Source organism: Dasypus novemcinctus, chromosome 2 (assembly GCF_030445035.2).
Source record: "Dasypus novemcinctus isolate mDasNov1 chromosome 2, mDasNov1.1.hap2, whole genome shotgun sequence".
Lineage (NCBI taxonomy): Eukaryota > Metazoa > Chordata > Mammalia > Cingulata > Dasypodidae > Dasypus > Dasypus novemcinctus.
Window position 1 is genome coordinate 95,665,525 of NC_080674.1, and position 23,321 is coordinate 95,688,845.

Sequence of the window (23,321 nt, forward strand, 5' to 3'; positions counted from 1 at the left end):
AGCCTGTTCACCTTTCTTCCTAAAAATGATGTGAGACTTACACAGTTTTCCCAATTTGCCTAAACACAGCATATAATCCACAGTCCTGTATCAGCTAGTTCACAGACGTCTGAAGAAACAACAGGCTGATGGACTGTAAAATCAACACCTATATAGACCTATGCATCGTCCTAAGTATTAAGATGAGTTGGTGAAGGTGAAATCAGGAAAGTCTTCTTGGAAGTTTAGGCCAAGTGTTGAAGGCTGAGTTTGAATTAACCAGGTAGACAAGAAGAAGAGGTATTCCAGACAGTAGAACCAGTATGTCTCAATGCTCAAAGGCATGAGAAACTGAAGGGAAAATAAGAGAAGAGCCTTGGATTGCATACTAAGGAGTATGGGTCTTTAGCCAAAGGTGATGGAATACCATTTTGGGAAGATAACATGATCAGATATATACTTTAGAAGACTAAGCCACCAGAAGTCTTTCGTGCCTTGCATGGGATGCAATAAAGACACTCAACATTGGACACAATTGGAGGGATGATGTAAGAAATCAGATAAGGCACTCAAAAGATCTGAATTTCTTCAAACTCTCATTATCATTAATAGTTGAGAGGATTTACAATTTGGTAGGCACTGTATATCTATTACCTTATTTTATCCACACAATAACCATAGTGCCATTATAATCTCCATTTTACAGCAGGAAAACGTGGGTATGCGACATGACTTCACAAAGTAGGAATCAGCAAGAATTGAAACTCAGAAAGTTTCATATTAGAATCTCATGCTTAACTGCACACCACTCTGTGATTTATCCTGCTTGCACACTGGTTGAGAAGCTGTGCTTTGGGTAAGAACCTACTCCTTTCTGGTAGAAGGCATTCAGGGACTGGAGGCTAGAAAGGAAGGAGACTGTGGTGACTCTTTAGTAACCTGGAAGCCTCAGGAAAATAATATTCTATTCAACTTTATACAGACAATAGAGAGAAAGGAGGGTAAATATTTAAAAATATGTAGCATAAGAACATGTTTTGTGACGACAAATGTTATTTGATTGAAGAATAAAAGGATAAAACTTTTCATTAGAAGCCTAATTAGACTTCAACTAAAAAAAGTCAGACCTAATCACTTGTTCTTTTTGCTCTTAAGCCTTTCGACTATTATTTTATATGTGCCTGATTTTATTCTTAGTAATTGTGTAGTTATATGAGTCTAACTTGTTCCCTTTTGACTAATCCACTCTCTATGAAAAAGATAACATATTCATATAATTGTATATGTTACATTTTCAAAATATTGACTAATGAACTTAGTATTTCTTTATTCTGAAGAGATATGGTGATAATGTTCTATTATAAATGGATTTTATTTTAGGTGACAGTTTCTAGACCCACTCATTGAAGCATGAACTTCATTATTTCTGGCAAGGATCCCAGAGAGGATCTCCATAACTCAAAAACTTAAATATCACTTTCGTTCAGGATAAACCATTGCAATAAAGCCAAAAATGCCAAAAACACTCATACCTCCAAATCAATCTTAGGAACAAGTAAGGGGTGAAGCAGATAAGAATCAACTTTCCAGTTTCAAATGATTTACATTTAGAGTTACCTCCACTTATGCAGAAATAAGACTTTGCCCAGGACAAGATACGTAAATCTCCAGCAGTCTGCTTTTATTGTACAGGAATTCTTTGCCTTTTCCAGACAAAGAATTAATCTCTTCAATGTTTTTTAAAGTGAAGAGCCACAAACTAGATTGAATGAGAATCAAAGAACAAAGTTAATACTCATCTCATTCCTTGCTAATTTAACAAATTAAAAAATAAATACTGAAGCACAAATAAAACCAAGTTACTAAAGTCTCAAATTATAATATTAATACAGATACTTTTTATTGCTATCACCTAATGTCTATGAACTTTAATTCATGTTGAGTGAAATAAGATTTAAATTTTGTTCTTAAATTATTTTGAAGATGAAGAAAGATTTGTGCCGTGTAATGGACAGTAAGCCCTCTGAAAGCAGACACCATGCTTTAGTCATCATCTTTAATAGGGTAGTGACCTCACATGGACATTGCTCAATAAATAAAGGTTGAATGGACAGATGAACAGAGGAATAATGAATAAAATAAAAAGGAGAATTTAAACAATAACCTGATAATTCAGGCAAAATTGTTCTTTGTAAAGGAGGAAGGAAATGAGACTCAAAAGCCTCGATTATTAAAATTAATCATCCTCTCTAATTGAATTCAGAGAATAATTTGACTTAAATTCATAGGATAATTTCTCTCCAATTACAGAAACAACCATCTGATATGGGTACAGTGTCAGAGTGAACACTGGGTCATTCTTATGACCCCTCAGACTTGACATTGTTTTATTTGACTTTGTATTCTTTCCCAGGAGATCATTTATTGCCCCCATTTAGGTTTTATATTCATCTGCTCATTTACATTTCTCTATGTAATCAATGAGTTAAACAAAATGTCTCTATTTTGCTAAAACAAAATAAAATTGAATTAAACTCTGTTTTAGTCCTGATTAACAATTTAGCAATAAGTATTAAAATATTTGTTAAATTAGCATGAGACTTACCTTATTTTATTTTCCTGACATTTAAAGAGGCAGCTCTCCTCTCTCTTTCTGACTTAAAGGCATACTGTTTATTTAATAGTCTAGATAATAAATCTGTGATAATTTGATTCTACATTTATAATCCATACTTTTTTATCTGACAAAAGAAAGAAAAATAAAATCAATCAACAAAGGGAATGGAGAATAAGTATAGTGAAAAACTACAAAACAGTACTATTTAAGAACATAGGTCAGGGAATGAACTAAGAAGATATTAGAGCTTTAAATTAAACAAAAAAAAATTAAAAGACCTTTTCCTGCCGTGATTCTAAAAACTTTATGAAATATTTGTCCTTATTATCGACTTTTGTAACTTTCATAGTTGTACAGTTTTTAATTATTTCACAGCATGATATGAACTTAATTATCTACAGGCAAATACTTAGGAATCCATCTCTATTACTTTTCACCCAGTATTTACTTTGAAAAATAAGTGAATAAAGCATATTTGTGCATTATTTTATCTAAATGAATGACCTGGGTATTTTTACTAACTGCCAAAATCCAGATTTTCAAAAACCAAACAAAAGAAACATGACATTCCCGTTTTGTTCAAGTAATTTTAATCACCTGCTGCAGTTTGACTCACACAAACATTTTTTGATTAGTACACTTAGTTCAGAAAAGTTCAATCAATCATTGTCTTTAAAGTAGGAAACATTATGCAGCAAAGTTTAACTTACCTTAAAAGGGATTTTTTCCCAGAAACTCTTTTCAATACAACCTCAGTACTTCTGTCAACAGCAATGCAGAGACTCTCTCCTCCTCTTCCTTCCTCTTCCCTTAGAGCCAATGGGTTGATGGTTCCCTCTCAGTCTGTGATAAACACGGGGGAAGACTCTCAGCATTTATCTTCACTCCTGATGCTACACACCTTTTCTTGGCACTCCATCTGGTCCCAGGGGAAAATTCCTGCAGAAATTTTCTTCTCTGTAATCTCCTGACAGATGGCTTTGCTGGCAAGAACCTTGACTCTTTGGAGAGCTTTAATAGGCTTTTATTCTCCCGTGTGGCTTCCTCACAGGTTTTATTTTTTGATTGCACGTTGGTTGGTGAACATGTCCTAACAGGCCAGAGCATCAGTGTCCTTTTGCAGTAATCCTAGTTAATGTTTTTCTGGTTTTTGATTTCTATAAATTTACAAACCTAGTTTCCTTTTAATGCCTCATTATTTTACTAATCCCAGAGACAATTGGAGAAAAGCTCAATTGTTTATTTTAAAGTACAAACTGAATAAATATTGAACTGTTCAACTACAAATAAGATCATTTTATATGGACATTGATAAAATTCTAAACTAGAAACCAGAATTTCACAAGTACCAATTTGTTTGACATAAAATGTGTTCTTCTGTTAAATGCCTTTGTTATGTAGTATCTCTCTCTCTCTCCCCACCCCCTTTCCCCCCACCAGTGGTCTTCCAGGCAAAATAAAATGCAAACATACCTAGAAAGAGGCTCAGTTGTCTTCTAGATGATATTACTTAAGTTGGTAAAGAGAATACTCATTTATCAATTCATTCGTCTTCATCTTTAAATGTGGTCAACTTAAAAGTCCATAAATGTAGGCAAGGGATTGACTCCAAGCCTAAGATAAAGTAAGGAGCGGTGGCAACCATGGCCAACTAAGCATGCATGACCATTTATTCATAAAGGACAACTGCTGCTCATCTCCAACTAGTCACTGCCTGGTGGCAACAGATGCTCTGCCTTGTGAGATCTATTTGTTTTTCAAGAGAATCCCCATTTCTGGATTTTCACCCAGCAAATCTCATGCTTTTTAAATGTTGTGGAACACTATGGGAACTAAACCCGGCACCCGAGTCCCAGCTCTTTTGAACACTGCCACATTTTGACTTTTGGTTATGAAAATAATTAAAATGAAGGAATGCAAATGCCAGAATAATACCCTTCGATAATTGTGAGATCCTGAGCTCTCGTCTCATGTGTGAAAATAATAATAATAATATAGAGTAGTGAAATCAAATGAAGAAATATAATCCTAAATAAAGACCTTAGGGAAAGCATTAGCCAAAACCAGGTAACTAAAGTGGCCAAAGTCTAGCTTTGAATTCAGTTCTCAAATCTGGAAAAGAAGGACAAGGTTTACTTTAATTTTTTTTTTCTTCCCCCTTCTCCCTCCTCACCCACCTCCATTGTGTCTGCTCTCTGTGTCCATTCACTGTATGTTCTTCTGTGTCCGCTTGGATTCTTGTCAGCAGCACTGGGAATCAGGTTTACTCTAAAACGAATAAAGTAAGTATTTGAGGAAAGAATAAGAAACTTTGTTTCATTTTTATCTGAATTTCTTTGCTTTCTGCCTAGTACTAATAATTTTTCTACTTGCACAAGGATGCTTAATGCAGAAAAGAGCAAATTTTTAATGCTCATGATTTCATTACTAGTAAAATTTTAATTTGTAAACTTTGAGATTGTGCATATATTTATATGTACACAAATGAACTTATAGATATGTACAGTTTTACCTACACATAGCTTTGCATTGTGTACATACTTTAATTTCATCAAAATTGCATACTGCATATATTATTTGATAATCTGCTTTTTTACTCAATGCTAAATACATTATCAACTTTTCACCATTTGAATAAATAACCCTCACAATTTTGATTTTTGATGGCTATGTAGTATCCCATTGTTTGGCTATAGCAAATTTTACCTAGCCAATCCCCTAATGCCTGGTAGATTTTTCAAATTTTTTCTTTACAATTAAGTATCTATAACTAACAAGTGAACATTTATCTTTTTGCACATCTCTTATATCTTAATGTATCAAAATATATGCACATTTCCTTGAAAAAGATTGTGCCAATTTACAGCCTTACAACTGTGATAAGTATACTTGTTCCCCTGAATTTTCAGCAAAACTGGGTGTAATCATCATCAGTAATTACTTTAGATGGACAATAGATCATGTAATATTTTTTCTTAACAAATCAATTTTATTGATACATATTAATAAAGCTTAAATTCATCCAAAGTGTACAATCAATGGTATTCGGTGTGATCACATATTTGTGCATTCATCACTTCAATCATTCTTAAAGCACTTTCATTATTCCAATAATAATAATAATAAAACAACCAAAACTCTACACCACTCAATCTCTATATGCTTCCCCTGCCATACTAGTTGCTATTCTTTTTCCTTTTCTCTAATTTATTTGTATTTCTATTTTGTAAAAACAGTCATGTATGCAATGTCACCCATATTTGTGTTTTTCATGAGGTTTTATTATCTTATAGAGTCCCATGTTACCATTTTTATCTTTCCTTCTAGTAATACACATGACCTTAGACTTAGCCTTTCAACCACTGTCATACTCATACAATAGCACTGCTAGTTACAAACACCATGATATACTTTAGCCATTTCTATTCATTTCCAAAGTTTAGATCAAATAATATTTTAAACCTTAAAAAACAAAGTTTCATTTTCACAACTACCAGCTGAACTACCATCCTTTAATGTTTTTCTTCTGACTGGCAGGGCAAGTTTATCTAGCACTTTTCCAGAGTCAGCAAACTAATAGGGATGGTGAGACCCATCCAGGGAGATGTTTGTTGTCTGACACCTGCTAGCAGCTCTGGCCCTTTTTCCCTCTTGGGATCTCTGATTTTGTGGTGCTGATCAGATATTTCATACAATGGTGTTGATTAAGATGGGAAAGTGAGGGGATTGCTCAGCTGGTAGACACTTCAAGGAATAGACTTTAAAAATCAATGACGGATTGTGGCATAGATATAACAGCAAGAGAAATGCAGCACTGAGACTCATGCCCACTGCAGCCTTACTGGGCAGTGCAAGTGCTATTCTGGATAAAAATGCCCTCTTAAAAGGTTTGATATTGGAAGGACCTGCTTCATTCAGTAGTTGCCACACATAAGGTCTTTTGTAGTCTGGGGCTACTCAATATCCCCTGTGAGAAGTGACTCCTCTCAATGGACCATGAATTCACTGGGTGATGCTGGACAAGTAACTTAACCTTGCTGTATTTCAGTTTTCAATCTGAAAAAGGAAATGATATAATAATAGTACTAGGCCACAACATTGCTTAAAAGCTAAATATAAAGTGCTTGGAAGATTGCCTGACATAAACAAGATCTACATAAAATTTTCTTGTTATTGTTATCACCATGGTACTCTGTTATATACTTCTCTAGTTTCACAAACTTTACTGTAATAATTTATATCTTTGATGTATCCCCCAAAGATTAATTCCTTGGGATCAAGGTCTATGCTTTCATTCATTTTTATATCACTCAGAATCTACATCTACAATGTCCTGAAAATATTAACTCCTGAATAAATATTTCTTTAATAGTGGATGGATGAGTGGATGGTAGAATGAATAAAAACATTTTTTGACCAAATTACAAGGCTGAATCTTTTTGTGTCCTAGTTCCTTGACATAACAGCATGTTTTAGTCTTTAACTGGTTGTGCAGTACTTAATAAATATATACATTCTGGTTGACTTGGAACCAACAAAGCTTACACAGAAAGTCAATAATCATATTGACTAGCCATAGAAAAGGTGCCCATTGTCTTATGTCTATTTCCACCATTTAAGGTCTGTTTGTCACAGGTGACCTATTGCATGATAACTGATATTATAACTAGAATAAGCAAGATCTTGGTCCTCAACTTAAGGGAAGTAAATTTAATTTTTGAGTGAAAGATCATGATCTTGCTTGTCAATAAGAGCATTGTCAAAATGTGATCATTAGGGGATAAAGCTGCTGCCTGTAAAGCAGGTATCAGTGGGAAGATGGAAGCACATGTCCTAAACAATTTAGTTGTTGTGCTCCAGAAACCTATGGAAATGCTGAAGGCAAAGAGAGTTCTGTTTTGTGGTCCAGATTAATTGCAGAGCACTTTTAAAGATTTAAGAAGAAATTACCGTTTGATGTTTCCTCCCTTTAGTCTGGGTGAGTACTGGTTTTGGTTGTTTGTTTTACCATATATTAGTATTTCTTACTTACTACAGAGATGTCATTAATTGAAAAACAACTCATTCTGTCATAATTCCCAAAAGACAAACACTATCTTAGCAATGTACTTTCACACAATTCAAACCATTCTCAACTGAAACAAACATCAACAATTCTGCTCTGCATATAAGGCAGAAAGCAGAATTCAGTGTAACTGTACCCTCATTGCACAAAGGCTATAGTAAAGTTCTAAAATATAATTGGATGCTACATATACGTAAATTATTTACTTACAAATTAAGGGGATAAAAGATTTTAGTCAGATTGTCTCTTTTTTTTTTTTTTTTTTGGTTTCCTTATGGTTTATATTTTAAACTGTGCAATTTTCTAGTCAGATTGTCCCTTAACAGACTGTTGAAAACATGTGGAAAAAAGTAAATAATAAGTAGCTACCAGAGGTAGTTTATATGCCCAGTTTGTCATACCATTTCTTTTCCTATATGTCCTAAAAGCTAGGTCAATTTTCATTTAATTTTCTATTAAATGTCAGGCAAAAGGAATTTTCTTAGAAAATGTTGGATCTGGAAAGCAACTTAGAGATCATCTGATACCACTTTCCCCTTTTCACAGTTGAAGGAGGGTAAGAACTAAAGTTATTAAGCAACTTATACAAAATTATAGTTATTAACTCACACAGCTGCAACTCAACCTGGGTTCAGTACATTTTGTAAAATTAAAAACCAAAATCTTTCTGTATACAAACATAGGTTGCAATTCCTGTAGAATTGAGAACCTCAGTTAATAAAGATCTAAGCTTGACCTAGACCCAACATTTCATTAGAAACCCCATGAAAAATCATATATCATCCCAATACTTTCCACAATATGTCAGCTGGAAAGGGATAACTGCATTTGAATTGGAAATAGATTAATAATGAACACACTCTCACCCAAGACTAGTATACAGCTACTTATTAAAGTATTGAAATAGGGAACTCCAGTATCACAATTGGTTAGCGCATGGTACTTATAAAGTATTGAAATAATTCCTTACTAGCTTGAGTTCCCCTATGCACCCCTTGCTGTCCAAGCCTCCTAATTCCTTCCACTGGGACCCAGCCTTCCAAGAATTCAGCATGCAAGATCTTAAATATTGGTGTAACAGAGGTCTCTGAGGCCCAACTCTTCTTTAAGACCAGTTTCCATTATGATTAGCTGGTGCCCATGATTATTAAATATTTTAATATTACTACTGGATCCACTCCCTTCTTTTCCCTTCTGAAAATGCTGAATAGAAGTGTGGTGGTTTGAAGTCTTACGTACTCCAGAAAAGCTTTTTCTTAAATTTAATCCATGCCTCTGGGTGTAAACCCATTTTAAATAGAATCATTCTTTAATTTTTTATTTTTATTTTTAGGTAAGTTTAAATTTCATAAATATTACATAAGAAATATAGGGGGGGAAACGGACTTTGGCCCAGTGGTTAGGGCATCTGTCTACCACATGGGAGGTCCGCGGTTCAAACCCTGGGCCTCCTTGACCCATGTGGAGCTGGCCCATGCGCAGTGCTGATGGGCGCAAGGAGTGCTGTGCCACACAGGGGTGTCCCCCGCGTAGGGGAGCCCCACGCGCAAGGAGTGCACCCATAAGGAAAGCCGCCCAGCCCGAAGGAGGGAGCAGCCTGCCGAGGAATGGCGCCGCCCACACTTCCCGTGCCGCTGACGACAACAGAAGCGGACAAAGAAACAAGACGCAGCAAAAAGACACAGAGAACAGACAACCAGGGGAGGGGAGGGGAATTAAATAAATAAAAAGAAATCTTTAAAAAAAAAAAAAAAGAAAAGAAATATAGGGGATTCCCATATGCCCCACCCCCTCTCTCTCCCACACTTTCCCACATTATCAACATTCTTCATTAGTGTAGTAAATTTCTTACAATTGATGAACATATTGAAGCATTACTACTAATGGTGGACTATTGTTTACACTATAGTTTACACTCTATCCTGCATAATTTTGTAGGTTATGACTAAATATATAATGGTCTGTATCCATCATTTCAATATCATGCTGGACAATTTCAATGTCCCAAAAAATGCCCCATATTTCACCTATTCTTCCCTCTCTCTCTCCTCAGAACCTTTGGTGGCCACTGCCTTTATATCAATAATAAAAGTTCTTCCATTGCTAGAATAATAATAATTCTATAATAGAATAATAAGTCTATTTTAATCCATTGCTCAGAAAAGCCATGTGTAGGGAAACCATAAATGAATTTAACTTTGTTACACTGGGGAGCATAAATTCTAGGGTAAATCCCACTGATAGGATACTGAATACCTGAGCTTGTCTGCCCTTCCTATATTGTCTGGATAGCTGTAGAGCCCTCAGGAGCCTCACTGTTTTAGGCCTTGTTTACTGTGGCAGTCAATGAGATCCTGCTGAAACATGCAGCATAAGCTCTGGAATGACCTCCCAACCCACTTTTGAAATCTCTTGGCCATAGAATCTCATTTGTATTTAATATTTCCTTCCTTTGGTCAAGTTCTTTTTCCAGATGCACTGCTAGTTGGCACTTGGTAATAATCCTTCAGTGCCAGGGAAGCTTATCCCTGGGAGTCATGTCCCATGCCCAGAGGAAGGTAGTACATTTATATGCTGAGTTTGGCTTAGAGAAAGGTCACATTTAAGCAATGATGAGGCTTTCAGGAGGTAACTCTTAGGCAATAAATAATATTAAGCTAAGTTTAAATTTCACAAGAAAATGTTTATAAGTATTTAATACAATCATCAATATAAGGGCCTGGCTTAAAATTCTGTCTTCCTTCCCTAGGCACTGCCCTTGTACTTGGGAGTTCTTACCAATCTTTTAGAGAATGTAGCAGGACTCCCCAGGATGGGAATTCAATGTTCTTTTAGTTATTGTGAGGGTGTTCACCACCACCAAGACAATGCCCCATGAACACTTGATCATATTCATATGCCTTAGAGGCATGCCCCAGATCCACCCCTTCTCACACATCCCCTATCACAAAAACCGTACACCAGTGTTCCTCCCTGCCACAGTTGTGACCCCTCTGTGATCCAAAACCTCTCCAAAAATGAAGCCAACAAAATAGCCAAATAAAATTTATAAGAAAATGAAATAATAATATTTTTTAAAATAACAAAGAAAATACAAAGAAAAAAATTTAATTGAAATAATATAAAAATATTTTTGGACATTGTGACTTTCTTTCATCGCTGTAGTAAGTGTTGTCTTATATGTATAGTAACAATTTCTTCTGCATATTCTCTCAGGGTCTTATTTTTTCCATTTTATCTTCAAAGAAGCTTTAGGTTACAGAAAAGTCACATGGAAAATATAGGGATTTCCCATATACCCATGTCCTCCCCCTTTTCCACTCTCCCCTATTAATAATTTTTTTATTTCAGTTAAGACATGATCAAGGATAGATCTTAATCTAATTACTGGAGTCCTTTATAAAAGAATGAAATGCAGAGGTGAGAAAGCCACTGAAGCAAGAAGCTAAAATCAATTCAACCTGCAAAAGAAGGAAGAGAACAGCAGGTGCCACCATGTGCTTAGCTGTGAGACAGAGGAGCCAAGGATGATTGCGAGTGGGTTTTTTGGAAGAAAGCATCACCTTGATGATATCTTGATTTGCACATTTTCCAGGTCTTGTTACTGTGAATAAATAAATTCCCATTGTTTACTCTCACTCACGTCATGATATTTGCTTTTAGCAGTCTAGGAAATTAAGACAAGCAGCAAGTTTCATTCAGGTAGCATGATATATCCCTGTTTATCTGAAGCTAACCTAGGTATAATGAATAAGGGTTATTCAATGTATAGAAGAATCATATATTTAAATGTTGAATGGTTCCATTGAAAAGTCAGCTCAAGTACTACCCTGAAGACATCTAGTATAACTATTGAAAGATTAAGAGACACTTCTATAAATAACACTCAAGACCAAAGAGTTTAAGGTTTCCACTCAAATCATTTTCTTGTGTGCCCAAAGTAGAGTTTTCAAAGGGTGGGCAAGAGTCCAACTCCTGGTTCAAAATTGTCAGTACATCCTTTGAAAATCAGGTCCATCAAATTGAAGAAACATTTAATTTAACAAACAGTTGAAACTTATGATAGAAAATAGTCAATGAATACCCTCACCCACTGAAAAATAAAAATGAAAGTTGAACCAAGTTAGTGGTAGAGATTAGATAGAAAAAGGAAATTAGAACTATAACAAAATATCACATAAAAGGCAAACAAATACAGAACAAATAAAACAATGCATAACAGGAAATGATCTGAACCAATACAAACAACTGCAAAGGATCTTATTGGCAGGCTTTTAGACACAGATTATGGGGAAGGCAGAAACATTTAATTGTTGAGTAATACTTCTTAAATGATGTTTTACCTCAAGAAAATCATATCAGTGAAGAATGTGAAAATTGTTGGGCAGCTGCGTCCACCCCTTCTAACCAAAGCCCAGCTGCAAGAAGAAAAGCCAGAAAGAGAGAGGAAACAAAGAATAATGAGTGAGAGGATGAAATCTAGTAAAAAAGAGAAATTAAGATGAGACAGTGAAAAATTAAGCTTCAACTCAGAAATGTAAGACAGAAAAATGCTTTAAACAAAGTGTGGCTAATGAAATTTAAAATGTTTTTAAACTCAACTATTGAAAACAAATCTTTCTGAAACTCATTTGTAAGACTAGCAGATACTTGAAATACTTGTCTCAGTGGTAGAAAGACTAATGATAGCACTACGTATTCACCAAGGGGTACTCCTTGATTGCCAAGAGCTTTTATAAAGTGAACATAACTGAGAAAATTGGTGAATATTTGGCTATTTTTCTGATATATTGCTGAAACATAGTATAGTACCTCCATGATTTTACCACTGGAAAGCATATAGGAAATTTTGTACTGAAGTTATGATAGTGCTCCAAGTCTTTACAATGTACAGTAAAAAAAAATAGACTATGAGTGGCAATTGAGCTCAGTGGATGTGTGCAATTTTCAGACTACTTATATTTGAAACCCATTCTGCCATTCTTAAATTTTTACCCATGCGGAAGGTACTTAACCTCTTTCAGTTTACTCATGACTAAAATGGGAATAATAGGAATAATTGTGATGTCTAACCCATAGGATTGTTGTGAAAATTAAATGAGTTAACCTATAAAACTCTTAGTAGAGTGTTTGCAAGTGTTCAATAAATTACAACCCCCATTGGATGACCTTTGTGGCACCACTACCAAAAAGTCTGCTTTCGTTTATTTAATGTTTAAGTGCTTTCTTGATATCACATATAATATGTTTAATAAGTCAATAGCTATTAGATAACCTAAGATCATGTCTACAGTCAGTCAATAAATAAACGTGTTGAACACTTTCCCTGTGCTTAGCATTGCAATGGATGTTTCAATGTAAAAGATGTAGACACTAATTAAAAGGAGCTTATTAAGTAAAGCAATCTGTGACCAATTCCAGAAAGCACACTTTTCATTAAGGTGGATTGTACAAAAATATCATTATAACAGATATTAGAATGCAGGGAAATCACAACCAAGAACTGGGATATTAGGAAGGAACTAGAAAATAAATTAAGCCTTGAAGGATATGTATGGTTAAGACTGGCATAAAACAAAATGGGATGCTTCTTATTAAAGGAAATGATGTCAGAAAAAATTATGGATGAATGGGGACTATACTTGAGATGGGCATTACTAAACTGAACAGAGCATTTTGGAGAAAATGGTAAAGAGTTTGTTTTGTAGAGTTGAAGGATGATTGTGGAGGACCTCAAAAACCAGATGATTTTTGACTAGAAACAGAATGAGTTAAGGATTGTGTGTTACAAAGTGAAGTGATGAAAACAGAGCAAAATCAGGAGACAGTAGTGTATGGAGTCTTGGAAGATACTGCAATTATCTAAGTATGACATTGATGTAGTAACCTAGTACAAGGAAAAAGAAATGGAAATGAGTGAAGTAAGAGTCACTTGTGAGTTTTGAGAATAAGAATATGATTTAACTTATCTCAATAGGTCATTCTGACTATTAGGTTGAGAATAAACTTAAAGGGTCAAGAGGGGGACATGGAAACTTGGTTGGACATCATTTCAGTAATCCAGGAAATAAAGGTCAATGGTTTGATTACAGCATGAGTGGAAGTGATAAGAAGTGATTAGAATCAATATATCATAGATGGTTTCAAGATGGCAGAGTAGAATGCTGCAGGAGCACTTGCCCTCCAGAAGTGGCAGGAAGACAGGCAGACTCGCTGGTGCAGGGACCCATGAGGATGGCCTTATTAGGTGCACTAGGAAGCAGCTTGGATAGTCCATGGGGAGGTCTCACTTGGCATAAGCAGCACAGGCAGGCACAGGGGACAGTCAGATGGTAACCAGGGATCTATGAAACACCAAGAAAGGAGTAGGATGGGGAGATTGAGAGAATCTGCCCCCAGAAGAACTGACTCCTAACACTGGTCTGTAACCTCTTCATGGGTCTCTTGGTCCAGTTTTGATCAGTTAAACACAAGGAAATGCTAAAGAATTAGAAAAAGCTGAAAGAAGTGCCAAAGAAGAATCCTATCACAAAACCAAACATCAATTAAACTTTAGACAAGAGAGAAATTGACTGTCAGAGTAAAGTCAAGATAAACATATGCCTAGACACTAGCAAAAAAAACATAAGCCATACAAATAAACTGGAAGATATGGCCAAATCAAAAGAACAAACTAATAAATTGGAGGAGACATAAAATTTGGAAAAACTAATCTAAGATGTCCATAAAAATCTCCTGAACTAATTCTACAAAATGAGGGGAAAGATAAAAGACACTGGGTGAGCATATAGAAGAAATAAAAAGCATACCTAGAAAAATAACAGAATTTATGATAATGAAGGCACAATGGAAAGGCAAAATAGAAGAGGTTAAAAATATATTAGAATCACAAAACAGCAGAATTGAACAGACAGACTAAAGAATTAAGGAATTAGAAGATAAGACATCAGAAATCACACAGAAGAACAGATACACAAAAAAAAATGTCAAAAAAATTGAGCAGTGAATTTAATAGCACAAAACACACAAACATAAGCATTATGAGGAAAAGGGGCAGAAGGAGTGTTTCAGAAACATGGCTGAAAATTCTTCAACTTTTATGAGGGACATGGACAAATATGTCCAGGAAACACAGCCTACTTTAAACAGAATAAATCCTAACAGAAATACTCCAAGACATATACTAATCAGATTGTCAAATGTAAAAGATAATGAAAGAATCCTGAAAGCACCAAGAGAAAGATGATCCACAACATACAAAGAATGCTCAATAAGATTAAGTGCTGATGTCTCATCAGAAACCATGGGGGCAAGAAGGCAGTGGAATAACATATTTAAAGTACTGAAAGAGAAAAACTGCCAGCCAAGAATTCTGTATCTCTCAAAACAGTGCTTCAAAAATGAGGGAGAAATTAAAATATTCACAGATAAATAGAAAATGAGAGAATTTGTCAACATGAGGCTCTCCATCCAAGAAATAATAAAGGGAATTTTTCAGAATGCAAGAAAGACAAATTAGAGAGGCTTGGAGGAGAGTGTAGAAGTGAAGATTATTAGTAAAGATAACTAAAACGGTAAAAAGAGAGACAAAAATAAGATGTGGCATATAAAAGCCTAAGGATAAAATGATTGATGTGAGTACTGCCTTTAGAGTAATAATGTTGAATGTTAATGGATTTAACCCCCCAATTAAGAGACTGAGCTTGGCAAAATGAATTAAAAAATATGATCCATTTATATGCTGTCTACAAAAGACTAACCTTAGACCCAAGGGCATAAATAGACTGAAAGTGAAAGGTTGCAAAACAATATTCTACGCAAACAGTAACCAAAAAAAAGAATTGGATATACTAATATCCAACAAAATAGACATTAAATTCAAAACAGTTTTAAGAGACAAAGAAAGATATTATGTATTAATAAAATTGGTAATCTAGAACAATCATAATTATTTCTGGTGCACTAAACAGGGTGCACCAAAATACATGGGCAAACACTGGTAAAACTAAGTAGAGGAATAGAAACCACTGCAGTAATAGTGGGGGACTTCAATACACCACTCTCAGCAATAGAATCAACATCTAGAAAGAAATAAGGACATAGAGATCTTGAATAAAATGATAAATTAACTAGACCTAACAGAAATACAGAACGTTATACTCCAAAAGCAGCAGAATATACATTCTTCTCAAGTGTTTATGGATCTTTCTCCAGAAGAGACCACGTATTAGGTCATAGAATAAGTCAAAATGAATTTAGAAAAATTGAAATTTTACAAAGCACTTTTTTCCGACAAAGTGGAATAAAGCTGAAAAAAAATGGGGGGAGAAGTGGATGTGACTCCAGTGGCTGAGTACCTGCTTCCCACATGGGAGGTCCTGGGTTTGGTCCCCAGTGGCTCCTAAAAACAAATAAACAAGAAGGAAACAAACAAAAAAACAACTCAGGCAGCCAATGTGACTCAGTGGTTGGGCATCAGCTTCTCACATATGAGGTCACATATGAGATCCAGGGTTCATTCCCCAGCCCTGGTACCATAAAAAATAAAAAAATAGATGAAGAGTAGAGAACTGGAAAAATCACAAATAAATGGAGGTTAAATAACACACTACTAAACAATCAATGGGTTGAAGAATTTACAAGAGAAATCAGTAAATGTATCAAGGCAAATGAAAATGAGAATCCAAAATATCAAAACTTATGTGATGCAGCAAAGGTAGTGCTGAGAGGGGAATTTATAGCCCTAAATGCCAACATTAAAAAAGAATAAAAGAAGTGAAAATCAAGACCTAACTATACATCTGGAAGAACTAGTAAAAGAACAGCAAACTAATCCCAAAGGGAACAGAAGTGAAGAAATAAAGTAGATTAGAGCATAAATAAATGAAATCGAGAATAAAAAACAAAACAATAGAGAGAATTAACAAAATCAAAAAATTAAATTAAAAAAGCTGTTTCTTTAAGCAGATTAATAAAATTAACAAATCCTTAGCTAGACTAACAAAGAAAAAAGAGAGAAGATACAAATAAAATCAGAAATGAGAAAAGGGATATCACCACTGATCTCACAGAAATAAAAATTATCATAAAAGGATACTATGAACAACTGTATGCCAATAAATTAGAAAACTTAGATGAAATGGATAAACTCCTAAAAGCACACAACCTACACTGACTCTGGAAGAAATAGAACTTAGTAAACCAATTACAAGTAGAGACTGAACCAGTCATCAAAAACTTCCCAACAAAGAGAAGCCCAAGACCAAATAGATTTACAGGTGAATTCCACCAAGCATTTCAAAAAGAACTAAGGCCAATCCTGCTCAAATATTTCCAAAAAATCAAAGAGGAAGGAATATTACCTAGCTCACTCTACGAAGCCAACATCACCCTAATTCCAAAGCCAGATAAAGATGCTACAGAAAAAAAACGACAAACCAATCTCTCTAATGAATTTAGAAGGGAAAATACTCAACAAAATAAACAAATAGAAAAATAAACAGATAGAATCCAACAACACATTAAACAAATTATAGGCCATGATCAAGTGGGTCTTACCCCAGGTATGCAAGAGTAGTTCAACACAAGAAAATCAATTAATGTAATACATAACAGTAACAAATCAAAGGAGAAAAATCAGATGACCATCTCTATCAATGCAGAAAGGCATTTGACAAAATCCAGGATACTTTCTTGATAAAAACACTTTAAAATATTGGAATGGAAGATGATGCCTACTGTCACCACTCTTATTCAACATTGTATTAGAAGTTTTTGCTAGGGCAGGTAAGCAAGAAAAAGAAATAAATGGCATCCAAATTTGGAAGCAAGAAGTAAAGTTTTCATTATTTGCAGAACCTATACATACAAAGTCCTGTAAAATCTACAATAAAGCTACTAAAGCTAATAAAAGAATTCAGAGAACTGGCAAGATCAACATGCAAAAATCAATAGTGTTTCTGTTTACCTGTAATGAGCAATCTGTGGAGGAAATCAAGAAAAAATTCCATTTACAATAGCAACTAAAAGAATCAAATATCTAAGAATAAATTAACTAAGGCTATAAAGCACATATACACAGAAAACTATACAACATTGTTCAAGACATCACAGGAGACCTAAACAAATGGAAGGACATTCCTCATTCATGGATTAGAACGCCAAATTTTGTAAGATGTCACTTCTCCCCAAATTGATTTACAGACTCAACACAATCAAAATAAAAATTCTCTCACTGTTTTTTGCAAAAATGGAAAAGTCAACTACCAAATTTCTCTGGAAAGGTAAGGGGCACCAAATAACCAAAAGCGTCTTAAGAAAGGAGAACAATGTTGGAGGATGCACCACTGACTGTAAAGCATATTACAAAGCAGTTGTCAAAACAGCATGGTATTGACATATAGACATATTGACGGTTGGAGTCTAACTGAGAGTTCATAAATACACTTGCACATCTACTGCCAACTGATATTTGACAAGGCTGCCAAGTCCACTCAACTAGGATAAAATAATCCCTTCAATAAATGTTGCTGGCAGTTAAAATATAACTGATTGATTCTGACCATCACCAAGCACATGAAAGCTCTAAGGTTTTCAAGCAATCCCATGTCTGCTTTATTTTTGGTCTACTTTTTAAAGCCTCCCCAACCTTTCTTCTAACAACTGGTATAGTGCCTTTTCCACTGAAATTTCTTTAAAATTTTTGCAAAATGAATATATGTTAGATGAAAGGCTAGAGAGAATAAGGCACACCTTAAGATGCCTTAGGAAAAAGCACATGATATTCATAAAAAGTTTTAACTTGCTTAAGGTGATAGTTAAAACTGGAACTCCCAACAAAGTGTTTGTCAAAGATAGGTGCTAGAAGACACCAGAGCTGTAAGGAAGCCAAAAAAAGACATCCAAGTACAGCCACTAAATCCTGAGGTATCTAAATATATTGCTTGCTTTTCAGATTTATAATGCTTAAGTCCTAAAGCAGATTTTCTTTTTCAAATTCTCCTAAATTTGTTTCTTTCTATATGAATATGTAGTAGATTTGGTGAACTGTAGCTCACTCTGTATTTGGTTTTAAATTATACTTCAGTATTTCCTTCACTAATTGCTCTTCATGTCTCCCTAAATATGATTTTGTCAATAACTGTTAATTTATTCACTTGGTCATAACTATCCATTCTCTAAAGATGACTCAAGTTCAGAAACCCTGGTCACTCAAAATCCATCTCAGTAGTTATCTCTTTCAATATACAGGCATACTTTGATTTATTGTGTTTCACTTTATTGTGCTTCACAGTCCATTTTTTTTACAAATTGAGGGTTTGTAGCAACCCTGAGTCTACTGGTACCATTTTTACAACAACATGTGCCTACATTGTGTCCCTGTCACTTTTTTTTTTAGTTCTTTTATTTTATTTTTCTATTTTTTAGTACACACACACACACACACACACACATTTGGTGTGTTTTTGTTTCATTTTATTTTTCTCCTGTGTCACATTTTAATTAAGGTATGTACATTGTTTTTTTTAGACATAGTGTTACTGCATACTTAATAGACTACAGTATAGTGTAAACCTAACTTTTATATGCATTGGGAAACCAAAAAGTTCATGTGACTCACTTTGTTGTGATATTTACTTTATCATGGTGATCTGGAACCAAACCTGCAATATCTCTGAGGTATGCCTGTAATTTTTTCCATCCCTACCTCTTTATCTACCTTCACTTCCCTTGACCTCAGTTTCCTTATCTATAAAACTGGGATAATAATAAAATCAGTCTCATAGAGTTAATTGTAAGGATAATAATAAGATAATGCAAGTTGCTTAGCACAGTGCTTGGCATATATTAGGGACTCAATAACTATTATTACTAAATGAATGAAACATATTCCAGATCATCCAAACTCAGAATATTGGAGTAATTTTTTATTCACCCCTCTTATATTCAGTCACAGAACACTACTGATTCTTAGAATTAGAATTCTAGATTAGTAAATGGAGATAATAATTCCTGTCCTTCCTGCCTTACTAACGTTTAAAGGGTATATATAATGAAAGCCAACATTTATTGAGCACTAGAATATCACATCCATTGTCTCATTCATCTTCACAATAAACCTATAAGGGAAGTAAAAAAACAAAGTGGTGCTGGGAGAACTGGATAGCCAAAGCCAAAAGAAGGAAAGAGGACCCCTATCTCACACCCTATACAAAAATCATCTCAAGATGGATCCAAGACCTAAATATAAGACCCAAGACCATAAAACTCATAGAAGAAATTATAGGGAAGCAGCTTCAAGATCTTGTGGTAGGAAATAGTTTCATAAACTTTATACTCCAAGCATGAGCAATGAAAGAAAAATTAGATAAATGAGATCTCTTCTAAATTATTAACCCTTGTGTTTAAAGGAGTTTGTCAAGAACATGAAAAAGCAGCCTACTCAAAAGGAGAAAATATTTGGAAACCACATATCTAAGAAGAGTCTAACATCCAGCATATATAAAGAAGGCCTACAACTCAACCATAAAAAGACAAAAAACACGATTAAAAATGAGTAAAGGACTTGACAGGTATTTTTTCAAAGAAGAAATATAAATGGCTAAAAAGTACATGAAAAGATGTTCAACATCACTAGTTATAAGGGAAATGTAACTCAAACCCACAGTGAGATATTATTTCACACTTACTAGAATGGCCACTACTTAAAAAAAAAGCAGGGGGAAACAGATTGTGGCTCAACCAATTGGGCTCCCATCTACCATAAAGGAGGTCCAGGGTTCGATGCCCAGGGCCTCCTGGTAAGGGCCAGCTGGTCTGCATGGTGAGCTGGCCCATGTGAGTGCCAGCCCACGCTGGAATGCTGCCCCACACAGGAGTGCTGCCCTGCATCAGAATGCTGCCCTGCATGGGAAAGCTGCCCCATGCAGGAGTGCCAGCCGATGTAGAGAGCTGGCACAGCAATATGATGAACAAGAGACACAGAGGAGAAAATAAGAAGATGCAGCAGAACAGGGAGATGAGGTGGCACAAGAGAGTAATTGCCTCTCTCTCACTCTGGAAGGTCCCAGGATTGGTTCCCAGAGCCACCTAGTGAAAATACAAGCAGACACAGAAGAATACCCAGCAAATGAACACAGACAAGCAGACAACAGGGGCCGGGAGCGAGGGGGTTGAAATAAATAAAAATAAATCTTTAAAAAAAAAAGAAGCAAAAAATAGAAAACTACAAGTGTTGGAAAGGATGTGGAAAAACAACAACACTCATTCACTGCTGGTGGGAATGTTGAATGGTGCAACCACTGTGGAAGACAGTGTGGCAGTTCCTTAGGAAGCTAAATAAAGAATTGCCATTTGATCCAGCAATCCCACTACTAGGTATATACCCAGAAGTACTAAAAGCAAGAACATGAACAAATATATGCACACCGATGTTCATAGCAGCATAATTGACAATTGTCAAAAGATGGAAGCAACCCAAATGTCCATCAACAAAAGAATGGATAAACAGAATGTGGCCTATACATACAGTGGAATATTATTCAGCTGTAAGGAATGAAGTTCTGATGCATGCAACAACGTGGATGGACCTCAGGACCTTATGCTAAGTGAAATAAGCCAGGCACATAAGGACAAATATTGTACAATTTCACCTACATGAACTAATTTATAATAAGCAAGCTCATAAAGGTAAAATCTATAAGTTAGGTTACCAGGAGGTAGAATAGGGGTAAGAAGGGGGAGCTGATGCTTAATTTGTGCAGAATTTACAATTAGGTTGATTATACTGGTTTGGGGGTGGCAGAGGTGATGGTAGCATGATAGTATGAGTGTAGTTGGCAGTCCTGAGGGATATGTATGTGCATGGTTGAAGTGGGGAGGCTTTGGGTTATATATGTTACTAGAAGGAATGCTAGAGGACAAAACATGAATTGTAAACACAGTAAGCCGTGTGGTAGATAGGGATTGTGGTTAATACAAAAAGAACATCAAAAACAAAAGTGTGGGAAGTGGACTTGGTCCAATGGATAGGGCGTCCACCTACCACATGGGAGGTCCATGGTTCAAACCCCAGGCCTCCTTGACCCGTGTGGAGCTGGCCATGCGCAGTGCTGATGCGCACAAGGAGTGCCATGCCACGCAGGGGTGTCCCCCGTGTAGGAGAGCCCCACGCGCAAGGAGTGCGCCCTGTAAGGAGAGCTGCCCAGCGCAAAAGAAAGTGCAGCCTGCCCAAGAAGGGCGCCACCCACAAGGAGAGCTGACACAACAAAAAGAGTCACAGATCCCCAGTGCCACTGGTAAGGATAGAAGCGGTCACAGAAGAACACACAGCGAATGGACACAGAGAGCAGACAACTGTGGGGGGGGGGGGGTGGGAAGGGGAGAGAAATAAATAAAAAATCTTTAAAAAACAAATGAAAAAAATGTGTGTCACTAGTAGAGGCTGTTAATTAGAGAGTGGTATACGGGAGAAAATGCAACTAAGGAAAAATGTGGACTACAATTAATAGTGACATTTTAGCATTCTTGCATCAATTATAACAAAGGTATCACACCAATGTTAAATGCCAACAATAGTGGGGTAAAAGAAAGTTGCATATGTTTTCCTAAAAAAAATATTTTATTGTCATTGAAAGAAACAAATTTCCCTGCAAGTTATATTGTTTTATACAGGTTTGTAGGCAGATAAGACCTTTTGAGCAGCTGATCATTATATAGCCACATAATGCTATGGGATGTAAATGCATCCTTGTTGCCATAAGTATGTTTCCTGGATAGATAGAGGTCTGTATAGTAGATAACAAGATATTAAGGTTTCCTTCTGGGGAAGTCCTGCTACTTTTTCAAATATGATGGCCAAAAGTTCTGGAATATATAAGCATTGCCTAATAAAGGAAAACAGGTTAATAAGCCAAGCCCTCAATCTTTTTTGTTCGTTTGTTTGTTTGTTTTTGTCTATATTTATTTTTTAATGTTACATTAAAAAAATATGAGGTCCCCATATACCCCTCACCCTCCTCACCCCACTCCTCCATCATCATGAGACATTCACTGCATTTGGTGAATACATCTCAGCACCGCTGCACCTCATGGTCAATGGTCCACACCATAGCCCACACTCTCCCACAGTCCACCCAGTGGGCCATGGGAGGACATACAATGTCTGGTAACTGTCCCCGCAGCACCACCCAGGACAACTCCAACCTCCGAAAATGCCCCCACATCACATCTCTTCCTCCCACTCCCTACCCCCAGCAGCCACCGTGGCCACGTTCTCCATACCAATGCCACATTTTCTTTGATTACTAATCACAATAGTTCATGAATAGAATATCAGTAAGTCCACTCTAATCTATACTCTATTCCTCCATCTTGTGGACCTTGGAATGGTTGTGTCCACTGCACATCCCTCAATCTTAATGATTGCACTTATGAACCTTATCCCTATAATAATGAAATGAAACCTAATTATACTTAATGCCTAAGACTTGCCTCTTGCAAACCTCCTTGTTACTCAAATGTGGCCATCCTCTAACCCAAACTCTGCAAATAATGGCATTACCTTCACCCTGACATGGAACACGACTCCCAGTGATGAGCTTCCCTGGCACCAAGGGATTATCACCAAGCATTAATCAATGATGTGTTTGACTAAAGACC

At 35.8% G+C, this 23,321-nt stretch overlaps 1 long non-coding RNA gene across 1 annotated transcript in view; it reads right to left on the minus strand.

The window, feature by feature from the left end:
* Window positions 1–3,443, minus strand: part of LOC105747309 (uncharacterized) — a 35,099-nt gene extending 31,656 nt beyond the window's left edge. The window contains exons 1-3 of the long non-coding RNA XR_011646232.1: window positions 3,307–3,443; window positions 2,585–2,720; window positions 1,597–1,738 (exon numbers count right to left, since the gene is read on the minus strand). This is a non-coding gene — a long non-coding RNA (uncharacterized lncRNA). The remainder of the gene's footprint in view (window positions 1–1,596; window positions 1,739–2,584; window positions 2,721–3,306) is intronic.
* Between the last annotated feature and the right edge of the window lie 19,878 nt (window positions 3,444–23,321).